This window comes from Hordeum vulgare, chromosome 1H, assembly GCF_904849725.1.
Source record: "Hordeum vulgare subsp. vulgare chromosome 1H, MorexV3_pseudomolecules_assembly, whole genome shotgun sequence".
Classification (NCBI taxonomy): Eukaryota; Viridiplantae; Streptophyta; class Magnoliopsida; order Poales; family Poaceae; genus Hordeum; species Hordeum vulgare.
This window is the reverse complement of record NC_058518.1, coordinates 380,114,156-380,122,772: the sequence shown is the minus strand read 5'-3', so window position 1 is coordinate 380,122,772 and position 8,617 is coordinate 380,114,156.

Genomic DNA, 8,617 nt, shown 5'->3' with positions numbered 1-8,617 from the left:
AAATCCCTATCTTCACCTACAGGGTGGTCAAGCTTCAGCTCCTCTTAATCTTTCATCACTTCATTCACCGCGACGACAGCGTACCCTTGTGAAACCGGAGAGCAATGCCAAGTTGGATTATGTCCAATTGGTATGGCCATGCCGACCGCCACCGTCAACCTTAAATTAGCAAGTTTCACCTTTAGCTCACAAGGTGTGGTCTGTGTGATATCATCCACTGGCTAGCGACGAGGAGGATCCGTCGTCAGTGCATCATCACCATTGCTATCCCACAGACAACAGCGCCAGAAATTGACACGTTGACAGAGGCTGGGCTTGCGTTGGTTTTTCCCTTGAAGAGGAAAGGGTGATGCAACATAGGAGCAGTAAGTATTTCCCTCAGTTTGAGAACCAAGGTATCGATCCAGAAGGAGGGTCTCGTCAAGTCCAGAGTACGTGCGCAAACACAAAAAAGCTTGCACCCAATGCTTCAAAGGGGTTGTCAATCCCTTCAAGATTGTTTGCAAAGTGAGATCTGAAGGCGGAAAGTGCAACGAAGTAAAAAGTGCAAGGATGAAAATATGGTGTGGAGTAGACCCTGGGGGCCATAGTGTTCACTAGAGGCTTCTCTCAAAATAGCAAGTATCACTCTGGGTGAACAAATTACAGTCGAGCAATTGATAGAACCGCGCAAAGTCATGAGGATATCTAAGGCAATGATCATACATATATGCATCACGTCCGAGACAAGTAGACCGATACTTTCTGCATCTACTACTATTACTCCACACATCGACCGCTATCCAACATGCATCTAGTGTATTGAGTTCATGATGAACAGAGTAACGCTTTAAGCAAGATGACATGATGTAGAGGGATAATCTCAAACCAATGATGAAAACCCCATCTTTTTACCCTTGATGGCAACAACATGATGCGTGCCTCGCTACCCCTTCTGTCGCTGGGTGAGGTCACCGCACGGTATGAACCCAAAACCAAGCACTTCTCCCATTGCAAGAATCATAGATCTAGTTAGCCACACGAAACCCACAACTCGAAGAGAATTACAAGGATATGAAATCATGCATAAGAGAGATCAGAAGAAACTCAAATAAGATTCATAGATAATCTGATCATAAATCCACAATTCATTGGATCTCGACAAACACACCGCAAAAGAAGATTGCATCGGATAGATCTCCATGAAGATCATGGAGAACTTTGTATTGAAGATCCAAGAGAGAGAAGAAGCCATCTAGTTACTAACTATGGACCCGTAGGTCTATGGTGAACTACTCACGCATCATCGGAGAGGTCATGGTGTTGATGAAGAAGCCCTCCGTGTCCGAATCCCCCCTCCGACAGGGCACTAGCACATGCCCTAGATGGGATCTTGCGGAGGCAGAAGCTTGCGGCGGCGGAAAAGTACTTTCGATGTTCTCTTGATTTTTTTGGGATTTTAGGGAATTTATAGGCGCAACCCCTAGGTCAAGGGATGCTCAGGGGGCCCACAAGCCTGGATGGCGCGGCCTCCCCCCTGTCCGCGGGGTGGGGGCTTGTGGGGCCCCTGGGGCTCCCCTACCTTGGCTCCCAAGCTCCCCGATCTTCTTCCGTTCCACAAAAAATCTTTTCAGGGATTTTCTTCCGGTTGGACTCCATTTCAAAATCTCCTCTGAAAGGGGTAAAAAACATGGAAAAAACAGGAACTGGCACTTGGTACTGAGTGAATAAGTTAGTCCCAAAAAATATATAAAAGGCATGCAAAACATCCAATGTTTGACAAGATAATAGCATGAAACCATCAAAAATTATAGATACGTTGGAGACGTATCAAGCATCCCCAAGCTTAACTCCTGCTCATCCTCGAGTAGGGAAGTGATAAAGAATGAATTTTTGATGTGGAATGCTACCTAGCATAGTTGTCCTTTGCAACTTCTTTCACGTGACATGAATGTTCAGATCCGTACGATTCAAAACAATAGTTTGCTAATGACATGAAAACAGTAATACTTCAAGCAAACTAGCAAAGTAATCATGAACTTTCAAAATAACAAGGCCAAAGAAAGTTATCCCTACAAAATCATATAGTCTGGCTATGCTCCATCATCCTAACACGACTAATGTAAATCATGCACAACCCCGGAATTATCCAAGTAATTGTTTTCGCACTCTTACTTTCTCAAACTTTTTATAACTATCACGCAATACATGAGCGCGAGCCATGGATATAGCACTATAGGTGGAATAGAGTGTGGTGGTGGTTGTGAGACAAAAAAGGAGGAGATGGTCACACTGACTCAGCGTATCTATAGGCTATGGAGATGCCCATTAATAGATATCAATGTGAATGAGTAGGGATTGCCATACAAGAGATGCACTAGAGCTATAAGTATGTGAAAGCTCAAGAGTAGAACTAGTGGGTGTGCATCAACTTGCTTGCTCATGAAGACCTAGGGCAATTTTGAGGAAACCCATCATTGGAATATACAAGCCAAGTTATATAATGAAGATTCCCACTAGCATATGGTAGTGACAAAGCAAGAAGCTCTCAATTATGAAGAACATGGTGCTATCATGAAGCACAAGTATGGAGAAAGATAGTAGCATTGTCCCTTCTCTCTTTTCTGTCTTTTTTGAATTGGGCTCTTAGGCCTCTTTTTTTCTTTTTATTTTTGTTTTCTTTTTGGGCTCTTTGGCCTCTTTTTTTTCCTCACATGGGACAATGCTCTAATAATGATGATCATCACACTTTTATTTACTCACAGCTCAAAGATCACAATGATGATGACTCCATAGGAAATGCCTCCGGCAGTGTACTTGGATGTGCAACGATCTAGCATGGCGTATGACATTGAAACATCTCGCTAGCTATCTTACGATCATGCAATGGCAATATGAGTGTGATGACACAAGTCATGAGACAGAACGGTGAGAGTTGCATGGCAATATATCTCGGAATGGCTATGAAAATGCTATAGTAGGTAGATATGGTGGCTGTTTTGAGGAAGGAATTTGGTGGGTTTGTGCACCGGCGAGAATTGCGCGGAACTAGAGAGGCTAGCAATGGTGGAAGGTGAAAGTGCATCTATACCATGGGATCACATTACTTATGAAGAACTCACATACTTATTGCGAAAGTTTTATTAGTAATCGAAACAAAGTGCTAAATGAATACTCCGAGGGGAAGGGTTGGTAGGTGTTAACCATCGCGCGATCCCGACCTCAACACAAAGGATGACAATCAATACATCAATTATGCTCCGACTTCCTAACATAGCGGTTCACCATACGTGCATGCTACGGGAATCACTAACTTCAACACAAGTATTTCTAGATTCACAACACCCTACTAACATAACTCTTAATATTACCGAATCCACGTCTCAATACTAATTGAGATGAATTGAAACTTCTCTTTGTACTCAATGCACATGAAGATGGAGGTTTTTGCATCCTCTTTGGGTACCTAGCACATTTCGGACTACTTTCATAGCATAAGCCAACTACCAAACCACGCACCATCGTGCTCTAAAGATATAAGTGAAGCACAAGAGCAAAAGTATCTAGCTCAAAAGATATAAGTGAAGCACTATGAGCATTCTAGCAAAATCACGATGAGTGCATGTCTCTCTCTCTCAAAAAGGTGTGCAGCAAGGATGATTGTGACACAACAAAAAGAAAAGACTCCTAAGATACAAGACGCTCCAAGCAAAACACATATCATGTGGTGAATAAAAATATAGCTCCAAGTAATCATTCCGATGGATTGAAGACGAAAGAGGGGATGCCTTCCCGGGGCATCCCCAAGCTTAGGATTTTTGGTGTCCTTGAATTTGGCTTGGGGTGCCTTGTGCATCCCCAAGATTGAGCTATTTCCACTCCTTATCTCTTTGTCCATGAGAACATCACCCAAAACTTGAAAACTTCACAACACAAAACTTAAACAGAAACTTGTGATAACATTAGTACAAGAAAACAAACTACCACTTCTTTTGGTACTGTAGCAAACTTGAATTCCATCTATATTGATGATGGTCTACTGTATTATAACTTTTCCATGGCTAGTACCCCCTGATACTAACCATAGTTTCAACAAACCAAGCAACCAACTCAACAAAAACAGAATCTGTCAAAAACAGACCAATCTGTAGCAATCTGTATACTTCGTATACTTATGGTACCTCAAAAAATCTGAAAATTTACTAAAGACTGGGAAAAAATCATATCAATTAGCATAAAAAGAATCAACTCAAAATATCTTTCTTAATAAAAATTAAAAATCATCTCGTGAGCGAAAAGTTTTTGTCTTTGTCCAGCAGGATCAAACAACCATTACCAATACTAGTCATAAAGACTTCGCTTGGCTCAAACACAAAAAGAAACACAAAAAACACAATCACAACAGAATTATGAAAGTGTGGACGCAAAAAAACAGAAAGAAAAAGATAAATTCATTGGGTTTCCTCCCAACAAGCGCTATTGTTTAACGCCCTTAGCTAGGCATAGAAGCGATAGAATCACGTATCGTCGTCTTTGGTGCTCAAACCATAAGTGACCCTCATCATGGATTTGTAAGGCAATCTTATTTTCTTTCTAGGAAAGTGTTCCATGCCCTTCCTTAAAGGAAATTGAAATCTAATATTCCCTTCCTTCATATCGATGATAGCACCGATAGTCCTTAGGAAAGGTCTACAAAGAATAATGGGGCATGTAGGATTGCAATCAATGTCAAGCACAATAAAATCCACGGGTACATAGTTCCTATTTGCAATAATAAGAACATCATTGATCCTTCACATGGGTTTCTTGACAGTAGAATCAACAAGATGCAAATTAAAAGAACACTCTTCAATCTCATTAAAACCCAGAACATCACATAACGACTTTGGAATCGCTGAAACACTAGCACCGAAATCACACAAAGCATTGCACTCATAGTTCTTGATTTTGATTTTGATGGTAGGTTCCCACTCATCATGAAGCTTTCTAGGGATGGAGACTTCCAATTCAAGTTTCTCTTCAAGAGATTTTATCATAGCTTCGACGATATGATCGGTAAAGGCTTTGTTTTGGCTATAAGCGTGTCGAGAGTTCAACATGGATTGCATCAAAGAAATGCATTCAATCAAGGAGCAACTATCATAATTGAATTCCTTGAAATCCACGGTAGTAATTTCATTACTAGTCAAAGTTTTAACGTCTTCTACTCCACTTTTAATGCTTTTAGCATCAAGATAGATGGACTTTGAATCATCGGGGCACTTTTCAACCAAAGTGGATTCATATCCAGCCCCATAATCATTAGGTTTGACACAAGAAAAAAAAGATTCAATGGGAGTCACACCAAACACTTTAAGATCTTCGTGATTCTCATCACGAGAACATGCCTTTTTAAGCCATTCATGTCTAGCACGAATTTGGGCGGTTCTTTCTTGGCTCTCAATCATGGAAACACACATAGCTTTCAAAGTTTCATCCATGTTGATTTTGGGAGGAGCACATCTAACTTTCAAAGCATCAAAATCACAAGAAATTCTATCCACGCTCTTAGCTAAATCGTCAATTTTGAGTAGTTTTTCCTCTATGGACGCATTGAAAATCTTTTGAGAGTTGATGAACTCTTTGATATTACTCTCTAGATCAGAGGGTAATCTTTTGTAATTTCCATGAGTATTATTGTAGGAGTTGCCAAAGTTATTAGAGGAGTTACTAGGAAAAGGCCTAGGAGCATAGTTTCCTCTAAAGGCATTGTTGTTGCCAAAGTTATTCCTACCAACAAAATTAACGCCCAAGCTAGTGTTGCTACTATCAATCAAAGAAGACAAAGGCATATCATTAGGATCCAAAGGAGCACTTCTACTAGCAACAAAATTCATTAACTCATCCATCTTAGCACTCAACGAGTTAATTTCTTCTATAGCGTGTACCTTCTTACTAGTAGGTGACCTTTCAGTGTGCCATTCAGAGTAGTTTGTCATGATGCTGTCTAAGAGCTTTGTGGCTTCCCCTAATGTGATTTCCATGAACGTTCCACCTGAGGTGGTGTCCAAGATATTTCTAGAAGCGAAATTCTAGCTAGCGTAAAAGATTTGAATAATCATCGAAAGGCTCAAGCCATGAGCGGGACAATTTCTAATCAGTAATTTCATTCTCTCCCAAGCTTGTGCAACATGTTCATGATCAAGTTGCTTGAAATTCATGATATCATTACGGAGAGAGATGATCTTAGCCGGCGGAAAATACTTGGATATGTAAGCATCTTTGCACTTATCCCAAGAATCGATACTATTTCTGGGCAAAGAAGAAAACCAAGTTTTTGCGCGATATCGCAACGAGAAAGGAAAAAGCTTCAATTTAATCACGCCATTATCCACATCTTTTTTTTCTTTTGCATATCGCAAAGCTCAATGAAGCTATTGAGATGGGATGCGACATCTTCACTAGGAAGGCCACAGAATTTCTCTTTCATAACAAGATTCAGCAAAGCGGCATTGATTTCGTATGACTCCGCACTAGTGGTGGGAGCAATCGGAGTACTAATAAAATCATTATTATTAGTATTCGAGAAGTCAAAAAGTTTGGTATTTTCGTTCATGGTGAATTCAACAAGCAAGCAAGCAGCGAACGAAAAGGCGAACGAAAAAGGCAAATTGGTGAAGTGGGGGAGAGGAAAACGAGAGGCAACTCGCAAACAAAGTAAATGCAAGAGATGAGTTTGCGACACCTACTTGGATGAGTTCTTGGACTCGATCTTCCTCCCCGTTAACGACGCCAGAAATTCTTGTGCTATCCCACAGACAACAGCGACAGAAATTCACACGCTGACAGAGGCTGGGCTTGCGTTGGTTTTTCCCTTGAAGAGGAAAGGGTGATGCAGCACATGAGTAGTAAGTATTTCCCTCAATTTGAGAACCACGGTATCGATCCAGAAGGAGGGTCTCATCAAGTCCAGAGTACCTGCGCAAACACAAACAAGCTTGCACCCAACGCTTCAAAGGGGTTGTCAATCCCTTCAAGATTGTTTGCAAAGTGAGATCTGAAGGCGGAAAGTGCAATGAAGTAAAAAGTGTAAGGCTAAAAATATGGTGTGGAGTAGACCCTGGGGGCCATAGTGTTCACTAGAGGCTTCTCTCAAAATAGCAAGTATCACGGTGGGTGAAAAAAATTACTATCGAGCAATTGATAGAACCGCGCAAAGTCATGACGATATCTAAGGCAATGATCATACATATATGCATCACATCCGAGACAAGTAGACCAATACTTTCTGCATCAACTACTACTACTCCACACATCGACCGCTATCCAGCATGCATCTAGTGTATTGAGTTCATGACGAACAGAGTAACACTTTAAGCAAGATGACATGATGTAGAGGGATAATCTCAAACCAATGATGAAAACCCCATCTTTTTACCCTTGATGGCAACAACATGATGCGTGCCTCGCTACCCCTTCTGTCACTGGGTGAGGTCACCGCACGGTATGAACCCAAAACCAAGCACTTCTCCCATTGCAAGAATCATAGATCTAGTTGGCCACACAAAACCCACAACTCGAAGAGAATTACAAGGATATGAAATCATGCATAAGAGAGATCAGAAGAAACTCAAATAAGATTCATAGATAATCCGATCATAAATCCACAATTCTTCGGATCTCGACAAACACACCGCAAAAGAAGATTACATCGGATAGATCTCCATGAAGATCATGGAGAACTTTGTATTGAAGATCCAAGAGAGAGAAGAAGCCATCTAGTTACTAACTATGGACCCGTAGGTCTATGGTGAACTACTCATGCATCATCGGAGAGGTCATGGTGTTGATGAAGAAGCCCTCCGTGTCCGAATCCCCCCTCCGGCAGGGCACCAAAACGTGCCCCAGATGGGATCTTGCGGAGACAGAAGCTTGCGGCGGCGGAAAAGTACTTTCGATGATCTCTTGATTTTTTTGGTATTTTTAGGGAATTTATAGGCGCAACCCCTAGGTCAGGGGACACTCAGGGGGCCCACAAGCCTGGATGGCGCGGCCTCCCCCCTGGCCGTGGGGTGGGGGCTTGTGGAGCCCTTGGGGCTCCCCTGCCTTAGCTCCCAAGCTCCCCGATCTTCTTCCGTTCGAAAAAATCTTTTCGGGGATTTTCTTCCGTTTGGACTCCGTTCTAAAATCTCCTCTGAAAGGGGTCAAAAACATGGAAAAACAAGAACTGGCACTTGGCACTGAGTTAATAAGTTAGTCCCAAAAAATATATATAAGGCATGCAAAACATCCAAAGTTTGACAAGATAATAGCATGAAACCATCAAAAATTATAGATACGTTGGAGACGTATCAACCATCATCCTGGAGCTGCGTGGAAGCGACACTGCTTTTCTGATTCGATGCAGCTTCTATCATGAGCCGCTGAGATTGGCTGCTACCTTGTTGTTTGTCGATTTGATCCTGCTACAGCCGCTTTACTGCTTCTTCTAGATTACGCAGCCGGTCTGCCTCAGCCGCTTTATCACGTGCCTCCTTTTCCTTTCTCCTCTGATGGCTTCTATCGAGAAATCTCTTCCTTTCCTCGGAGAATGCAAGAATCCACGGCGGGGAGCCTGGTAAGCCTCGTGCTCGCCCTTTGTGTTCCTTATTCCCAAGGG